The sequence below is a fragment of the Trachypithecus francoisi genome, unplaced genomic scaffold (genome assembly GCF_009764315.1).
Source record: "Trachypithecus francoisi isolate TF-2019V2 unplaced genomic scaffold, Tfra_2.0 Lachesis_group3, whole genome shotgun sequence".
In the NCBI taxonomy this organism is placed as follows: domain Eukaryota; kingdom Metazoa; phylum Chordata; class Mammalia; order Primates; family Cercopithecidae; genus Trachypithecus; species Trachypithecus francoisi.
The window spans coordinates 116,349,146-116,366,741 of record NW_022681468.1 but is presented as its reverse complement, the minus strand read 5'-3'; positions in this window follow the sequence as shown (position 1 = coordinate 116,366,741).

The window sequence follows — 17,596 nt, the reverse complement described above, 5'->3', positions numbered from 1 at the left end:
AAGTCCTTATTTCTCTCATTCTTCTTGCCAGAACAGTCATATGGCCCATGATGCAGTCTCTTTACAACTTCTTCTTGACTTATGTGGTACACAGAGGAGCAGCATTCTCCCTAATCTATTTATGGAGCTAAGAAAAGAGGATTCTGGCTGGGTGTGGTGGCTCACACCTGTAATCCCAGCACTTTGGGAGGCCGAGGCAGGCAGATCACTTGAGGTCAGGAGTTTGAGACCTACCTGGCCAACATGGTGAAACCCCGTCTCTACTAAAAATACAAAATTAGCTGGGCATGGTGGCGGGTGCCTGTAATCCCAGCTACTTGGGAGGCTGAGGCAGGAGAATCACTTGAACCAGGAGGCAGAGGTTGCCATCGGCCGAGATCATTCCATTGCACTCCAGCCTGGGCAAAAAGAGTGAAACTGTCTCAGAAAAAGGAAGGAAGGAAGGAAAGAAGGAAGGAAGGAAGGAAGGAGGGAGGGAAGGAGGGAGGGAGGGAGGGAGGGAAAGAAGGAAGGATTCTTTAACAACAGGGTCTCCAACCAAGAGATTACTGAATTACGCTCATTGTGCTCAGTGTCACCAGACAGATTCCTTACAAAAAAGAACACTACGACTCAGCCTACCTTGCTCGAGAACAATAATCCTATCTATTAACACCTTACCGTCTTCCAAGAAGGAAGAAAATATTACATGGCTAGAACTGTGGGACTGGGTTCCAGCTGGGGATTTTACCAGGCCCACAGCAACACTAAACATGTGTTAATAAAGTCTCAAGTGAATATTCACAGAGAAATATTTGGATTTTACTTACATGTGGGTTGCATCTGGCATGCTGGTTAAGGCAGGTGGACTTAGGGGAACGGGCTGTTCCATATACAAGGTTCCACCATCCTGGGAGAAGGTGGGTAATCTGAATGGACAGCCAGGTGGGCCCTGTAGAGCCTACTTCCTGGCCACACCAAGCCAACCTGAGAGACGATGCAAAAGTTTCAACCTCTGCAGTACTCTGGCAACCTCAGGGAATTTATGGTTACTCAAAGCATGCCCAGTAGGTTGGGACTGATCCAAATGAATGAAACTATGGAAGCAGGATGCTAGCTGGTGCCTGCCAACCATCCATCAGGATCAACACTGGCTGTGGAGGGGTGAGAGCCCATGGAGGCCATGGAGACTGAGGAAAGCCTAGAAAATGTTGCATATGGCTGAAGCCCAGCTGCAAATATCCACAATTACCTGAACTCAGGACACTGTGTTCTGAAGTTGTGTGTGTTTCAGTTTCATCACCCAGCATAAATTTACCAATTAGGTGTTATGAAACTTAAACTGTAAAGGAGCTGAATGTGCTCTGAGAGATTTATCTCACTTCTGCTGTTCAAATGACATCTGCTTACTAAATAAGTCTCAACCTGAATATGTGGCTACTTTTCTCTAAAAATCTGCATTTTCCAAAAAAGTTTTTAAAAACCGAATTAAACAGCAAACTAGAGGTAAAAATACTAAAACTTCGTGTGTTTTTAATGGAAACATATGAAATGTAAAATTGAAAAACAGTGATTTAGTATTAATTTACATATAGTAAAATGCACAAATCTTAAGAGTAGAGCTCTGTGACTTTCTGTGTCACATACGACTTTTTGCATATGTGGCCACTTCCCAGATGAACAGATGGAACATTTCCACACTCCAGAAAACTCCCTCTTACTCTTTCCCAGTGCTTCTCCACCACCAGATAAGAACTGTACCAGTTCTTTCACCACACTTTAATTTGTGCCTGTCCTTGAACTTCATATAAATGGAATTGTACTTATCAATTCCCTGGCAGCTTTGGCTCAATGTAATGTTTTGGAGATTAATTCATGTTGCTGAGGATATCAGTAGTTAATTTCTTTCTATTGCTGAGTAATAATCCATCGTATGAATATAGCTGAATTTGTTTATCCATTTACCTGTTGATGGACATTTGTTTTCTTTCCAGTGTTTGGTTATTAAGAATAAAACTACAAGGCTACAGTAACCAAAACAGCATGGTACTGGTACCACAACAGAGATATAGACCAATGGAACAGAACAGAGTCCTCAGAAATAATACCACACATCTACAGCCATCTGATCTTTGACAAACCTGAGAGAAACAAGAAATGGGGAAAGGATTCCCTATTTAATAAATGGTGCTGGGAAAATTGGCTAGCCATAAGTAGAAAGCTGAAACTGGATCCTTTCCTTACCCCTTATACGAAAATTAATTCAAGATGGATTAGAGACTTAAATGTTAGACCTAATACCATAAAAACCCTAGAAGAAAATCTAGGTAGTACCATTCAGGACATAGGCATGGGCAAGGACTTCATGTCTAAAACACCAAAGCAACGGCAGCAAAAGCAAAAATTGACACATGGGATCTAATTAAACTAAAGAGCTTTTGCACAGCCAAAGAAACTACCATCAGAGTGAACAGGCAACCTACAGAATGGGAAAAAATTTTTGCAACCTACTCATCTGACAAAGGCTAATATCCAGAATCTACAAGAACTCAAACAAATATACAAGAAAAAAGCAAACAACCCCATCAAAAAGTGGGGAAAGGATATGAACAGACATTTCTCAAAAGAAGACATCCATACAGCCAACAGACACATGAAAAAATGCTCATCATCACTGGCCATCAGAGAAATGCAAATCAAAACCACAATGAGATACCATCTCACACTAGTTAGAATGGCAATCATTAAGAAGTCAGGAAACAACAGGTGTTGGAGAGGATGTGGAGAAATAGGAACACTTTTACACTGTTGGTGGGATTGTAAACTAGTTCAACCATTATGGAAAACAGTATGGCGATTCCTCAAAGATCTAGAACTAGATGTACCATATGACCCAGCCATCCCACTACTGGGTATATACCCAAAGGATTATAAATTACTCTACTACAAAGACACATGCACACGTTTGTTTATTGCGGCACTATTCACAATAGCAAAGACTTGGAATCAACCCAAATGTCCATCTGTGACAGACTGGATTAAGAAAATGTGGCACATATACACCATGGAATACTATGCAGCCATCAAAAAGGATGAGTTTGCGTCCTTTGTAGGGACATGGATGCAGCTGGAAACCATCATTCTTAGCAAACTATCACAAGAAGAGAAAACCAAACACCGCATGTTCTCACTCATAGGTGGGAACTGAACAATGAGATCACTTGGACTCGGGAAGGGGAACATCACACACTGGGGCCTATCATGGGGAGGGGGGAGGAGGGAGGGATTGCATTGGGGAGTTATACATGATATAAACGTCATGCACATGTACCCTAGAACTTAAAGTATAATAATAAAAAAAAAAAAAAAAAAAAAAAGAATAAAACTGAGGCTGGGCACAGTGGCTCATGCCTGTATTCCCAACACTTTAGGAGGCAGAGGCAAGAGGATCACTTGAGGCCAGGAGTTTGATACCAGCCAGGGCAACATGGCAAGACTTCATCTCTACAAAATATTTTAAAAATTAGCCAGGTGCAGTGATGTGCATCTATAGTCCTGCCTACTTGGGAGACTGAGGCAGGAGGATCACATGAGCCCAGGGGTTCAAGGTTGTAGTGAACCATGATCATATCACTGTACTCCAGCCTGGCTGACATAGCAAGACCCTGTCTCTAAAAACATTTTTTTTAGGCCAGGCACAGTGGCTCACTCCTGTAATCCCAGTACTTTGGGAGGCCGAGACGGGCGGATCACGAGGTCAGGAGTTTGAGACCAGCTTGGCTGCCATAGTGAAACCCCATCTCTACTAAAAATACAAAAAATTAGCTGGGCATGGTGGTGGGCACCTGTAATCCCAGCTACTCAGGAGGCTGAGGCAGGAGAATGGCTTGAACCTGGAAGGCCGAGGTTGCAGTGAGCCGTGATCATACCACTGCACTCCAGCCTGCGTGACAGAGCAAGACTCCATTTCAAAAACAAAACAAAAGACCAGCTCGGCCAATATGGCGAAACCCTGCCTCTACCAAAAATACAAAAAATTAGCTGGGTGTGGTGTGTGTGCCTGTAGTCCCAGCTACTCAGGAAGCTGAGGTGGGAGGATGGTCTGAACCTGGGAGGTGGAGGTTGCAGTAAGCCAAGATTATGCCACTGCACTCCAGCCTGCATGATAGAGCCACACTTTTTCTCAAAAAAACACTTAAAAAAATAAAAATTAAAACTGAATATGGGTGTTTTTGTTCATACTTGTTACAGAAGTCTTTTTGTTTTAAAATACACTGGTTTCTCTAGGGTATATATTTTGGAGTAGAACTTTATTAGAAACTGCCAAGTGACATACAGTAAGTTTAGAAATAACTTATAGACATGTGAAATAAAAGAACTTTAAAAATTTTAACTTAATTATTGATAAAATATTTTTTAAAAATTGGTAAAATAGGAAGAATCATCTAACATTCAAAATGCTTTATAAAGTAATTTTATCTTATATAAAATGTTACAAATGTTCTCTGAGGATATACATTTTCAGTGGTTGGGAGTTTAAGCAAGTTGACTTTAGGCAAATAGGTCTTAGGCAAATTGGCCCAAAAGCTCAATATAGATTCTTGTCAAGACAGGTTTCTCCCATTCTCTACTGGTGTAATTGAATTTTTAAACAACGCAGACTTGACATTCATCCCTGTAGATTTCATACCAGTAGGAAGTACATGTATATTTATGCACAGGGATATATGGGATTAGGATGTTGGAACAAGTAGACACTTGGTGGAAAGAGGGAAAGGAATTCCCGGCCCTGCTCACAGAACTCTGGGGAGACTGATAATGGGCCATGAGCTGGCAGGATGCCCAAGGACTTAAAACCTTGCTGAGCCAGGGCAGGGGCCTAAGCAGGGGAAGGTCCTGAAGGGGCTCATTTGGCTCAGTGGGGCCTGCCTGGCAATGTTAGGACCAGTTTGTGGGGAGGAGCTGGGGTGTCGTTACAAGTAATGAGGAGAATAAGGCAGAGGTTGCCTCTGGGGATAGTGGCATGGATAATTACGTAACTGAGAGGGTTCACAGTGTCAGCGGGCTGTGCAAGTTAGCGTTTGTCTGAGAGGAAAGAGAACTGTTATTGAATCAGCCCTAAACAGTTTTTGTCCTGGTTGCAGATATTTTAAACCTTCATTTAAAAAATACATCAGCACATGTGATTGCACATTTTTTTTTTTATTAAGATGGAGTCTTGCTCTATTGCCCAGGCTGGAGTGCAGTGGTGCAATCTCAGCTCACTCCAACCTCCGCCTCCTGGGTTCAAGCGAATTCTCCTGTCTCAGCCTCCCGAGTAGCTGGGATTACAGGCGCGCACCACAAAGCCTGATCAATGTTTTTATTTTTAGTAGAGACGAGGTTTCACCATGTTTTACCAGGCTGATCTCAAAATCCTGACCTCAGGTGATCCACCTGCCTCCGCCTCCCAAAGTGCTGGGATTACAGGCATGAGCCACTGCGCCCAGCCGTGATTGCAAATTTTAAAAAATGTATAGTCATCCAAATGTGTTGGATGTCTTCATGTCTTCCACATTTTTGATAAAATTGGCTTCTATGTCATCTCCTGAGTTATTAATAAAAAATATTAAACTGGACAAAGCCAGAATAAAGCCTGCTGGAATGCCACCAGAGACTCCCCTCCAGGGTGCCGGAGATTCATTAATCAACACTCTCTAAGAATGACTGTTCAGCCAACTATAAATTCACCTGGTAGTCCCCATTGATGTGTTTCCACCTTTGCACAAGAGAATCATGAGAGATTTAGGAAAAGTCATCACAGAAATCAAGGCACAGAGTCTATGAAATACCCCAATCCACTAATTTAATCACTTACAAAGAAAGAAAAAGAAAGGAGGTTAGACTTGTTCTTAGTGAGTCCATGCTAGTTCCTGGCAAACGTTGCTTTCTTTTTCAAGGGCTCAGAAAACCATCTGTTTAATAATCCCTTCTAGATTTTTGTTGGCACTGAGGGTACTCGTCAATCAAATTGTAAATTTCATTTATCACCCCATTTAAAAATCAGGACACCATTTTCCATTTTCACTGTTTTGGCTACTCTCTCTGATTTTCCAGGTTCTATCAAAGATGTTACAGGTAACCCTTGCCATCATCTGGGAGGTCATCTGTCTGCACCAGCTGGCTTAAACTCACTGAAGCAAGCTAGCTAGTGTCATGGGATAAATGGATCCCCAGGTATAAGCAGAAAGCAACTTTATTTTGTCTCCCATTGTCCCTTAAAATTTATTCAGTAAGGCATATCCTTCCCCTGTCTACGGATAAAAATTTATCAGTCCTGTAACTTTTCTGATCACATCACTCATGATAAATAAACGTACTATAATCAACTTAAGTCACTAAATATAGTCTTTATTTAGATATTAGAAATCTGCTTTTATATAACAAGCAAAACTGTACACTTTGTTTAAGGTGAAATCTTCCTCTTCAGTTTGAGTCTGCTTCAGGCAGGCAGCTTATAGCTGGAAACGGTGTACATCTGGTTTCTTTTTTTTTTTTAACCTCTTCTCCTACATCAGCTTATAAACCTGGAATTCCAGCTCCTCTAGGGTGGGGTGGTGCTGACAGGCTGAGGAGTAGGAAAGCCCTTCTTTGGCACTTTTGTAAAATGGCTCTTCACTTTCTGAGACTAGTAAGTGTTTCAAGCATTCTTCATCTTTCGATTTTTTCAGGCAAGAATCAGATCCCAATTTACTGCATCCCACCCTCTCCCCATTCCGCATACCTGCTCTCCTTTGAAACCTCTCTCCCTCTTGACTTGAGATGAAGGGGAAATACCTGACACCACGTAAACCATTCTCTCCAAATAACTCTTCCTCTCAAATCCTCTCCCTTCTCCACCCCCTGACCCTTAACCCCCTTGTGGTTTTCAGGGGTTCAAAAGAAATTCAATCCATTCAAAGACACTTATGAAATATTTGAACAGTGGCTTCTTCATATTTTCTCTATATATTACAGCCAAAAGGGAGAGGGTCCAATTTGTGTATTTGGTTAAAGTACTTTTCCACCATCAGATCTCTTATCTTGGCCTTCCATTTCCTTCATTCTTGTTTGATGGCATTTCTTCTTGATAGGGAGACAGGTGAAATAGTTGAGAATGTTTGTATTCTCTCTAAAACCTCCTTTCATTACATACCATCTTCTTCCAGTGCAGGGGTTTTCCTCACTTGTGAAACAAGCTTTTAAAAACCACAACTGTCAGGCCATTTTATTAATTTATAATGAATAATATGATGGCCATAAACACTCATATTCATGTATTATTTCCTAATGGAAATTAAAATAGGAGTGGGCAAAGGAATGCAGTACATGACACAGGGACTATTACTCGGCCTTTTAAAAAAGAAAATTCTATAATATGTGACAATGTGGTAAAATAGCAAATATATTCAATTATCTTTATAAAAACCGGAATGGACGACTTTACACCAAACAAACAAGCAAGCCTCCTCTCTGGTGGGAAATACAAAGAAGAAAATAAAAATTATCAACCATAAACACCTAAATGATTGATAAATTTCTTTTTAATATTTTACTTAGGATTCTCCATGTAATAATTTTACCTAATTGAAATACTATTTACACAATTCTGAATCCTAGTTCTTAAACTTGCTATATTGTGAATATTTCCTATTACCAGTAAAATTCTTGGAAAACCATTTTTAATGGCTCCATACTAGGCCAATGTATGGGGACACCATGATTTATTAATCTCTTTCCCTTGTTACTGAATATTAACGTTGTTTCTTTTTTTTTTTTTTTTTTTTTTACCATTTTGAATAACACCACAACATAAACTATTGTGCACACATGTGTGTTTGAATTTCTGATGATTATTAGAAGGGGAGTTACTGGATCAAAGGTACGGACTTTTTAAAGCTCTTAATACAAGCTGCCACTTTGCTTTCTAGAAAGAATTGTAAGAGACTGGTGTATCTTAATCGACATTGTCATCAAACTCAATCAGTCCAAGGCTCCATCTCCACACCAGAGCCAGCCAACAGAACCAGAACAATGTCAGAGACACAAGACAAAAGTGACTTTTGGCTACGGCAACCATATTCTCCAATTTGGGTATCTGTTTCAAGGGAGTGAAAGGAGAAAGTCCATTTGTCTATTTGTACATGTGTCATCAGGGTTCTCCTGGAAGGTGGTACCCTCCTCCGATCCAGCCTGTATCTGGTTCATTGCCCTATAACACAGCCCTACCTTAATCATAAAGCCAAAGGGCAGGGCAGCTTTGTTTTCTCTCAGCCCACACCCCAGTCACCTCCCTGCACTTAAATCTAGGGTGCTCCTCCAAGAATCTGTAGCCACAAATTGATAAACACATTTTCAGATGGGTTTGTTTTGCATCTATTACAGGTTGAAGTATCCTAGTTTTGCTCTCAAGTGATAACATTCATCCAGAGCATGTTCCAAATCTGCCCATTTCCCACCCCATCTGGGTTCTACTTACCATATTTTTTTTTTTTTTTTTTTGAGACGGAGTCTCGCTCTGTCGCCCAGGCTGGAGTGCAGTGGCCAGATCTCAGCTCACTGCAAGCTCCGCCTCCCGGGTTCCCGCCATTCTCCTGCCTCAGCCTCCCGAGTAGCTGGGACTACAGGCGCCCGCACCTCGCCCGGCTAATTTTTTGTATTTTTTAGTAGAGACGGGGTTTCACCATGTTAGCCAGGATGGTCTCGATCTCCTGACCTCGTGATCCGCCCGTCTCGGCCTCCCAAAGTGCTGGGATTACAGGCTTGAGCCACCGCGCCCGGCCTTACCATATTTTTAAGACAGAAACACAACGTACAGGAATACTAATGCCATATTCTAATGACAATAAATAACTTTTTTTCTGATTTCAAAAGTGGTACATGTTTAAAGTGGAAAATGTAGACAACTTAGGAAAGCAGGAAAGGAAGGCTGCAGAGTGACCAGCACGAATGGCAGCCTGCCTGGCAGATGGGGAGTGCACGTCTCGGTGGACATCTGTGTGGGGTCAGCAGGGATCATGTTCAGCTCAGCAGATGTCAGGAGACATACAGCAAAGTCTGAGGGCTGTTAAGAACTCTCCCGCTTGACATAAGCCCTGAGAACTTGGTTCCAACTCCAGGGAAAAGGGTGGGGGGAACCCCTAAAGCTGAAACAAAAATCATAACACAGTAGAATGGCACTTGATAGAGAAATCAGTTTCATTGGTAGGAAAACAAAGAACACCGGAGTCTAGTTTGTGTTCTCTTTCCAGCTCCTTTGGCCTCTGATTCCCAACTTCGGGTGCACCCCACTACCAGCCTTCTCCAGTGGCTCAGTTGAGTTCAGTCCTGGTATCTGAGAGGGTTTGAGGGATGGACTACATTCTTTGGGCACTCCGTGGGAGCTAGCCCTACAAATCACCATGGAAACTGAAGATACAGTGATTGTCCATGCTGGTCTTAGAGGCAGGTGGTTCCCAGGCAAAGGCTGAGGAAAGTTACTCTTTTGCTTCCCTTAATTATCCTCACTGGAATTGGGGGATTAAATCTCTGCAAGCAGCAGATGATATAAAAACAAACAAACAAACAAATAGCCCAACAGGGCCATGAGTCTTGGTAGGGATGTGCCAGTAAGAAAGAGTTCCAGTTTCCCTAAGCCATGACACCAGGCCTGGCTCTTTGTTTCAAAAGGATCTTCAGAGCCACCTGGCACAGATGGCTTTCTCTTGGGGTCATTCCTTTGGTACCTCTGCATCCTTGGCAATATTTCAGGGGAGCTCCCGGGTAGGGCAACATCTTAACTGTCAAGACAGTGCAGCATCAGAGAGTCACAGAGGCAGGCTCTGGAATCCCTAGAGACCAAGGCCAAGACCAAGAACAGGATACATGTACTAGGACTGGCATTGCGGTGATGGCTATAGTCACAAACAATTTGAAACATCCAAACTGGTGAGCCATAGGGGACCACTTAAACAGATGCTGGTATATTCATACCAAGGAACACTATGCACTCATTAGAAAAAATAGATTTCTATAAATTAAAAGGGAATATGAATATGTTCATAATATATTTTAAGTAAAAAAGGCTTAAAACAGCATGTAGCACATGATCTTATTTTAAATAAATGTATATTTATTTGTACATATTACATATAGGAAATCTCTAGTGGGATAACAGCAGTCTTCATTTCTTTGTGTTTCTCTACATGTTTCAAATTATTTTGACATGTTTCTCTACATATGTTTCTCTACATCATGTTTCAAATGATCTTTGACATAATGACTTGTTGCTTTGTGTATTAGGGTTCTCTAGAGGGACAGTACTGATAGGCGATATATATATATAAATGTATATATAAATAAATTATATATATATATATGTGAAGGGGAGTTTATTAAGTACTAACTTACACAATTACAAGGTCCCACAATAGGCTGCCTGCAAGCTGAGGAGCAAGGAGAGCCAGTCCGAGTCCCAAAACTGAAGAACTTAGAGTCAGATGTTCGAGGACAGGAAGCATCCAGCACAGGAGACAGATGTAGGCTGGGAGGCTGGGCCAGTCTCTCTTTTTCACATTTTTCTTCCTGCTTCATATTTGCTGGCAGCTGATTAGATGGTACCCACCAGATTAAGGGTGGATCTGCTTTCCCCAGTCCATTGACTCAAATGTTAATCTCTTTTGGCAACACCCTCACAGACACACCCGGGATCAGTACTTTGTATCCTTCAGTCTAATCAAGTTGACTCTCAGTATTAACCATCACACTTTGATTTTTTAAAATTATAATCTTTGTTGGCCAGGTGTGGTAGCTCATGCCTGTAATTCCAGCACTTTGGGAGGCCGAGGCAAGTGGATCACCCGAGGTCAGGAGTTCGAGACCAGCCTGGCCAACGTGGTGAGATCCTGTCTCTACTAAAAATACAAAAAATTAACCAGGCCTGGTGGTACGTGCCTGTAATCCCAGCTACTAGGGAGGCTGAGGCAGGAGAATCGCTTGAATCCAGGAGGCAGAGGCTGCAGTGTGCTGAGATCAGGCCACTGTACTCCAGCCTGGGCAACAGAGCAAGACTCCGTCTCAAAAAAAAAAAAAAATTATACTGTTTGTCAGTGGAAATGTGGCTAAAACCTGTTGTGGCAGTCATGGAGGCATGCCACTTGGATCTCCCCTTCAAGAAAGAACTTGACATTAGCTATGGGAGTTGGGTTAGCCAACAGCCTCTAGCTGCAGTGCCTTGGAGACCCACTGTAAGCTCAGGCTCTTCCTGGGCAGCCCCCAGCCAATAGCTGAGCATGGAGAAACACTACTTTCCACCTTCTGCCCCGCTTGGAGGTCTTCTTGGGCACTCTTTGTCCTGGAGCTTCCCACTGGACTGCCAGAGACTTTATGTGTATATGTGCATGTATGTGTACATTTGTGTATATATGTGTATATGTATATATGTGTGTGTATATATGTATATATGTGTATATGTGTGTGTGTATCTATCTATCTATCTATCTATATATATATATTTTTTGAGGCAGAGTCTTGCTCTGTCATCCAGGCTGGAGTACAGTGGCGTGATCTCAGCTCACTGCAACTCTGCCTCCCAGGTTCAAGCAATTCTCTTGCTGCAGTCTCCCAAGTAGGTGGGACTACAGGTATGCTCCACCATGCCCGGCTAAGTTTTGTATTTTTAGTAGTGACGGGGTTTCACCATATTGGCCAGGCTGGTCTCAAACTCAAGTGATCCGGCCTCCCAAAGAGCTGGGATTACAGACGTGAGCCACCACGCCTGGCCTCGTTTTTATATTTTATACTATATTGTTACTATGCCTTTTCTATGTTTAGACACACAAATGCTTAGCATTGTGTTACAGTTGCCTATTGCATTCAGCACAGTCACATGCTGTACAGGCTTGTAGCCTGGGAGCAACTGGCTGTACATATAGCCTAGGTGTGTGGTAGGTTAGACCATCTAGGTTCGTAAGTACACTCTACGGCAGGTCCGAGAGCGCCTGCGCCTACAGAAGCATTTCCCAAAACATATCTATTTTGTTAAGTGACAGCACAGGACGGCACCACTAACTCTATCTTGATGTCTGCCTTCTGGAGGACCTAACGAGATACCTCTGTGTTCCTGAACATACTGTAAGAAGCCTGGACTTACTCGTTACACATTCTTTCCATAGAAATACCCCTCCCCAGGAATTATTATTCCAGATGACCCCCAAGTGGTCTAACAAACAAAATGAAATGTCTTCTCCTGCCAAGATTTTCCTCTTCTAATTGTGGCTACCTGAAATTTCCTTCATGAAGTCTGCCTCTCAGCACCTCCCAATCCCTTCTCATCTCTGCCCTGCTACCTACACTGCTGCGCGGTTCAGAAAAGGCCATCAGTGGCCTTCTTGGCTGCTTCTCCAACCCACACAGAGCATTAGTGAATTACTCAGTATCTTTTTAAGGCACTGCTTTTCTGTTTAAACCAGCCAGAGTTGGTTTCTGCTGCTTCCTAAGAACCCTGGCTGATACATATATTTAATGCATAGTATTTCTGCATATGTTACATTGGCGTGGAGAAAATCATATCATATTCACAATTCAGTTTAACAACTAGGTTGTTAACACAGGTTGCCTGGGAGGGTGGTGAGGTGAAGATGGGGAGGAGAGGAAGGGAAAGGAGGCAAGCAAAAATAGAAAAGGGAGTAAAATAAGACTGCATTAAGGAGAAGGCAGCATGCATTATGATATGATCTCATGTTTGCATTCACATAGTCAGTATATTCATATACCAGCCCTACGTCAGAGCCACTGAAAAAGAAATTTCTCAGGGCCACACCCAGGCCTGAGTATTTTTCAGAGCTTCTCAGGAGACACTGATGAGAAGACAGGGTTGACAAGTGTTCATTTACCGAAGTGATCCTGGACCATCTGCATCAGCATCGGCTGGACCTTTGTTTAAAGATTCATGTTCCTGGACACCAGTGCAGACCTCTTGAGTAAGAATCTGGAGTAGGATATTCTCTGCCCTGAGAGAGGGAGCTCAGCGCCCTGTGGCCACAGGACCAGATTCCCGGGGCCTAGAACAACCACAGAACTCTTTGGCAGTAGGCCAGTTCTGGTGCCGTGGGCCTCATCTTTTCAAAGATCTGCTTTTAAAATTGTTAATGACTGTTTTGCCCAGCAGTTCCACTTCTTGGAATGAATCCTAAGGAAATAACCACATGATGTGAAAAGATGTATGAGGAAGAATGCTCATCACAACCCTTGTTTATATTAATGAATGTTTGGAAGCAACCCAAATAGCAATCAATAGTGGAATCGTTAAAATAATTATGACACATCCACACAATGGAAGGGTACAGAGCCATTATAATTATGAGGTAGATTTCCATGTACACAAATAAAACTACATTCACAGTATATTAAGTGGGGAAAGAACAGGGATCTCAAATGCAACCGATGGCATTCAGATGCATGGCATGGCTACGTCATGCACCATCTTGGGAACACTTTCTTTTTTATGCAAGAAAACAGATCTGAAGGCTATTATGGAGAACTTTGAATTGACTCTATTTTATTATATACATATAATATATATATGCATACATAAATATATATATACACATACATAAATATATATACACACACACACACATTTGTCTTTTACTATGGAAAATTTCAAACACAAACAAAAGTAGAGTGAATAGTGTAAAGATCCCAGTGCATGACTTCAACAATTTTCAGTAGAAGGCCAGTTGGTACCCCAAGTACTATTCTCTACTTGAATTGTTTGTAAGCTGATATTTTCCTAATTATTTTTGTTTGTTTGATTCAGAATTCAAATAAGATTCATACAAAATGATGAATTGATATGTCTCCTAAGTTTCTTTAATCTGCGTGTTCTCACTACATAGTTTTGTTTTTCTTTTATAGTTTTTTGGTTGAAGAAAGCAAGTTTATCCTGTAATGGTACACTATCCAATACAATAGCCACTAACCACATTTGACTAGTGAGCATTTGGAAAGTGGCTAGTGTGACTGAAGGACTACATTTTAAAGTGTATTTAATTTTAATTGATATACATTTAAATGTAAAAGTGATACTTGATTCAGTTATTGGAAAACTGAAGTTTGAAACAACTTGGGTATATGAATCTACTTTTTCATCCATAAATTTTATGAAATCTAAATACAGCTTGGGTATGTGAATCTGCTTTTTCAACCATAAATTTTATGAAATCTAAATACAGCTTAAGTATTTCTGATGAAAATTTAGCGTTCAAACTGAGATGTGCTTTAAGTGTGAAATACACACTGATTTCAAGGATTTAGTTTGGAAAAAGAATGTAAAATATCTCATTAATTTTTATATTGATTACACGTTGAAGTGAGAATATTTTGGATGTGATGGGTCAAATAAAAGTTATTATTAAAAATAATTTTGTCTGTTTCTTTTTATTCTTTTAAAGGCAATTACCAGAAAATTACAAATTGGTTACATACAAAATCAAGAAGGGCTGGAGAGTTAACACCTACCCCTGATAGGCCTCAATAAGTGACTGCCAGGAGTCAGTGTGTAACTACTCCACTTCCTCACCTCTTGAGTGGGATAACACTGAAAAATGTACCTTACACTATTTCCCAGAATTCCCCCACAGGATTAAGCTCCAGTCGCCACTGTGGTACCTAGCTTGATAATACACCTTTTATAGGCTGCCTTCCCTTCTCTCTCTCTCTTCCCTGTTCCCTTACCAGTGGTTCTTGTACTTCCCAGATAAACTCTACATTCAAATACTTGCCTTGGGGTCAGTTTCTGGAGGAACACAATGCTAAAATGGTCCCATATTGGCCAGTGTGAGCCTTCAAGCCAGCTCAGGAGTCTTTTTGATATGATCGTAATAGTCTGTGATTGCTTCCTTGCTTCTGGTAGTTTGAAAAGATATTTCAGGCTCACTCTGTACATATCTGTTCCAGATTTGGAGCCTTAAAGAAACCCTGACTCTTTTTAATGGGAAATGGTATTTAGATACACAATCTGGGACTAGAAGTGGTTATTGCTATGGGGTTTATCATTGTTTCAAGGTGCTTTATGTTGACAGAATATATATAAAATACATGATGAATTTATGATGGTAATTCCAATTCAAAGTCAAAACTATAGCTTTCTTATTTAACTCCAACAAAATGTTAACATCTGTATCTCTTTTGATCTTGTTGAAAATCTCAGTTCTCATTGACACCAACTTAACAACCCACTTCATTTATCCCTTAATACACAAGCCACAGTCTGTGTTTCACAGAATGACAACATCACTACTAACAACAACATCATTACTAGAAACAGTTTAGGTATTTTTTTTCTATTCTTTTTGTCCTTAGGATATATCCCATTAAGGATGTATAAGGATACATAGATTGCTGTATTATAATGTCAATTACTGGCTTTTAAAATCACTTGGAAAAATTCCTTTCTGTCAGGTTAGCCACAAACTGGATATGCTGTGAGAGTTCCTTGTGTCATTTAGTTTTCAGTTTTAGTAACAGCATTAACCCAATTAATTTGTTTTATAATTATAATTATTTATTGGTTCCAAAGTCTAATCTATAAAACAAGATATATTTCAAGAAGTCTAGCTCCTATCCTGTTTTCTCTGCCCTATTCCTTTTCTTCCCCCATAAGAATTCAAAAGATTTTAAAATTATTTTATTGTTTTTAATACATGTAAATGAATATGCACATAATATATACAAATATCTTTAATATATGTGTAGCTCTCTTTTCTTAGATAAATGGTAGAATATTTTACATCTTTTTAACTGTATTTTCTTTTCTCAGTTAATACAATATTCTCAAGATCACTAAACAATGGTATGTGGAGAAATTTCTCATTCCTTGTTTCTTTTTCAATTACATGGAACCTCATTATATATGATTGTATCATAGTGTATTCAACTAGTCCCTTATTGGTGAACTTTTGGATTGTTTCTGGTCTTTTACTATTACAAATAGTGCTGTAATGAATAGCATTGTGCTTGCATCTTTTCATATTTTTGCCACTGTATCTTTAAGATTTATTCCTAAAAGTGTAATTTCCGGGTCAAAGGATAACTACATATGTAATTTTGTTAGATATTACCAAATTCTCTTTCATAGTGGTTATAAAAGTTTACATTTCTACCAGCAATGAATAAGAACATGTTTTTCCACATAAGTCTGTGATGGTTAATTTTATGTGTCAGCTTGACTGGGTCATAGGAGTGCCCAGATATTTGCTTAAACTTTTTTCTGGGTGTGTCTTTGGGGGTGTTTCTGGAGGAGATTATCATTTGAGAGCACCGAATCCTAACCACTAGACCACCAGGGAGAGATTAACATTTGGGTCAGTAGTTTGAGTAAAGAAGATTGCCCTCCCCAATGTGGATGGGCCTCATTGAATTCACTGAAGGCCTGAATAGAACAAAAAGGCTCAATAAGATAATTCTCTCCCTCTACCTTTCTTCAAGGTGGGATATTGGTCTTCTCCTGCCTTCAGTCTCAGACCCAAACTCAGACTGGACTTTACACCACTGATTTTTCAGATTCTCAGGCCCTTGGACCTGGACTAGGAGTATATCATTGGCTCTCCTGGGTCTCCAGCTTGCTGTGTGCAGGTCTGGGGGCCTTTTAGCCTCCATGATCATGTAAACTAATTCCTTATAAATCTATTTTCTCTTTCTCTCTCTATATATATTCAATTGGTTTTGTTTCTCTGAAGTACCCTGACGTAATCCAACATGAATTTTTGCCAATTCCATGTGTGAAATGTTATCTTAGAGTGCTTTAATTTGCATTTCTCTTATGAGAGAGGTTGAACATCTTTTCAAATGGTTAAGACACATTTGCATTTATTTTTCTGATTGACTGTCCTTATCTCTAACCTATTTTTCTATAAGTTTTTTCTCTTGTCTATTTTTAGAAATTCTTTACATATTTGTAATATTAGTCCTTTTGTAATAAAAGATGCAAATTTTTTGTGGTGGTCTTTTTACTTTGCTTGTGGCACTTTTTTGGTCATAAAAATTTGATGTAATCAAATTTATCTTTTTCCTTATGATTTCTAGATTTTGTATTATAATTAGGACATATTTTCCAACTCTTGGGTTATAAAGACTAATTTGTATTAGTTCATTTAAAAATATTTAAATCTCTGACCCATTTGGAAAATATTCTGGTATATGATATAATAAATGAAACTGATGTTATCTTTTCATACAGCTATCTAGATATCCCCATGTAAATTAGAAATGCCATCTTTTTGCCACTAATTTTTTTCATATTCTAAATTTCCATTTGCAATTGAACCAACTTCTGTATTTCTATTCTGTTCCATAATTTATTTTATTATACATGTGTGTAGAAAAACACAAATTCAAAGTGCTTTTTCTTGTCTCTCACTCAACAACAATCAATACAGAGACCTCTATGACCAGCTGTGTGTAGGGTATTTCCTTGCTCGCCAAGCAAGCAATCGATTCTGCAGCAAACATCAGCTGGATGTCCTCTCATTCAGTTCAATTTTGACATTATGTACCTGGAGATAGTATCAGATCCCACAGGTTAAGGGTTCAGTCTCTAAAACTGGTCCCCACCTTTAGA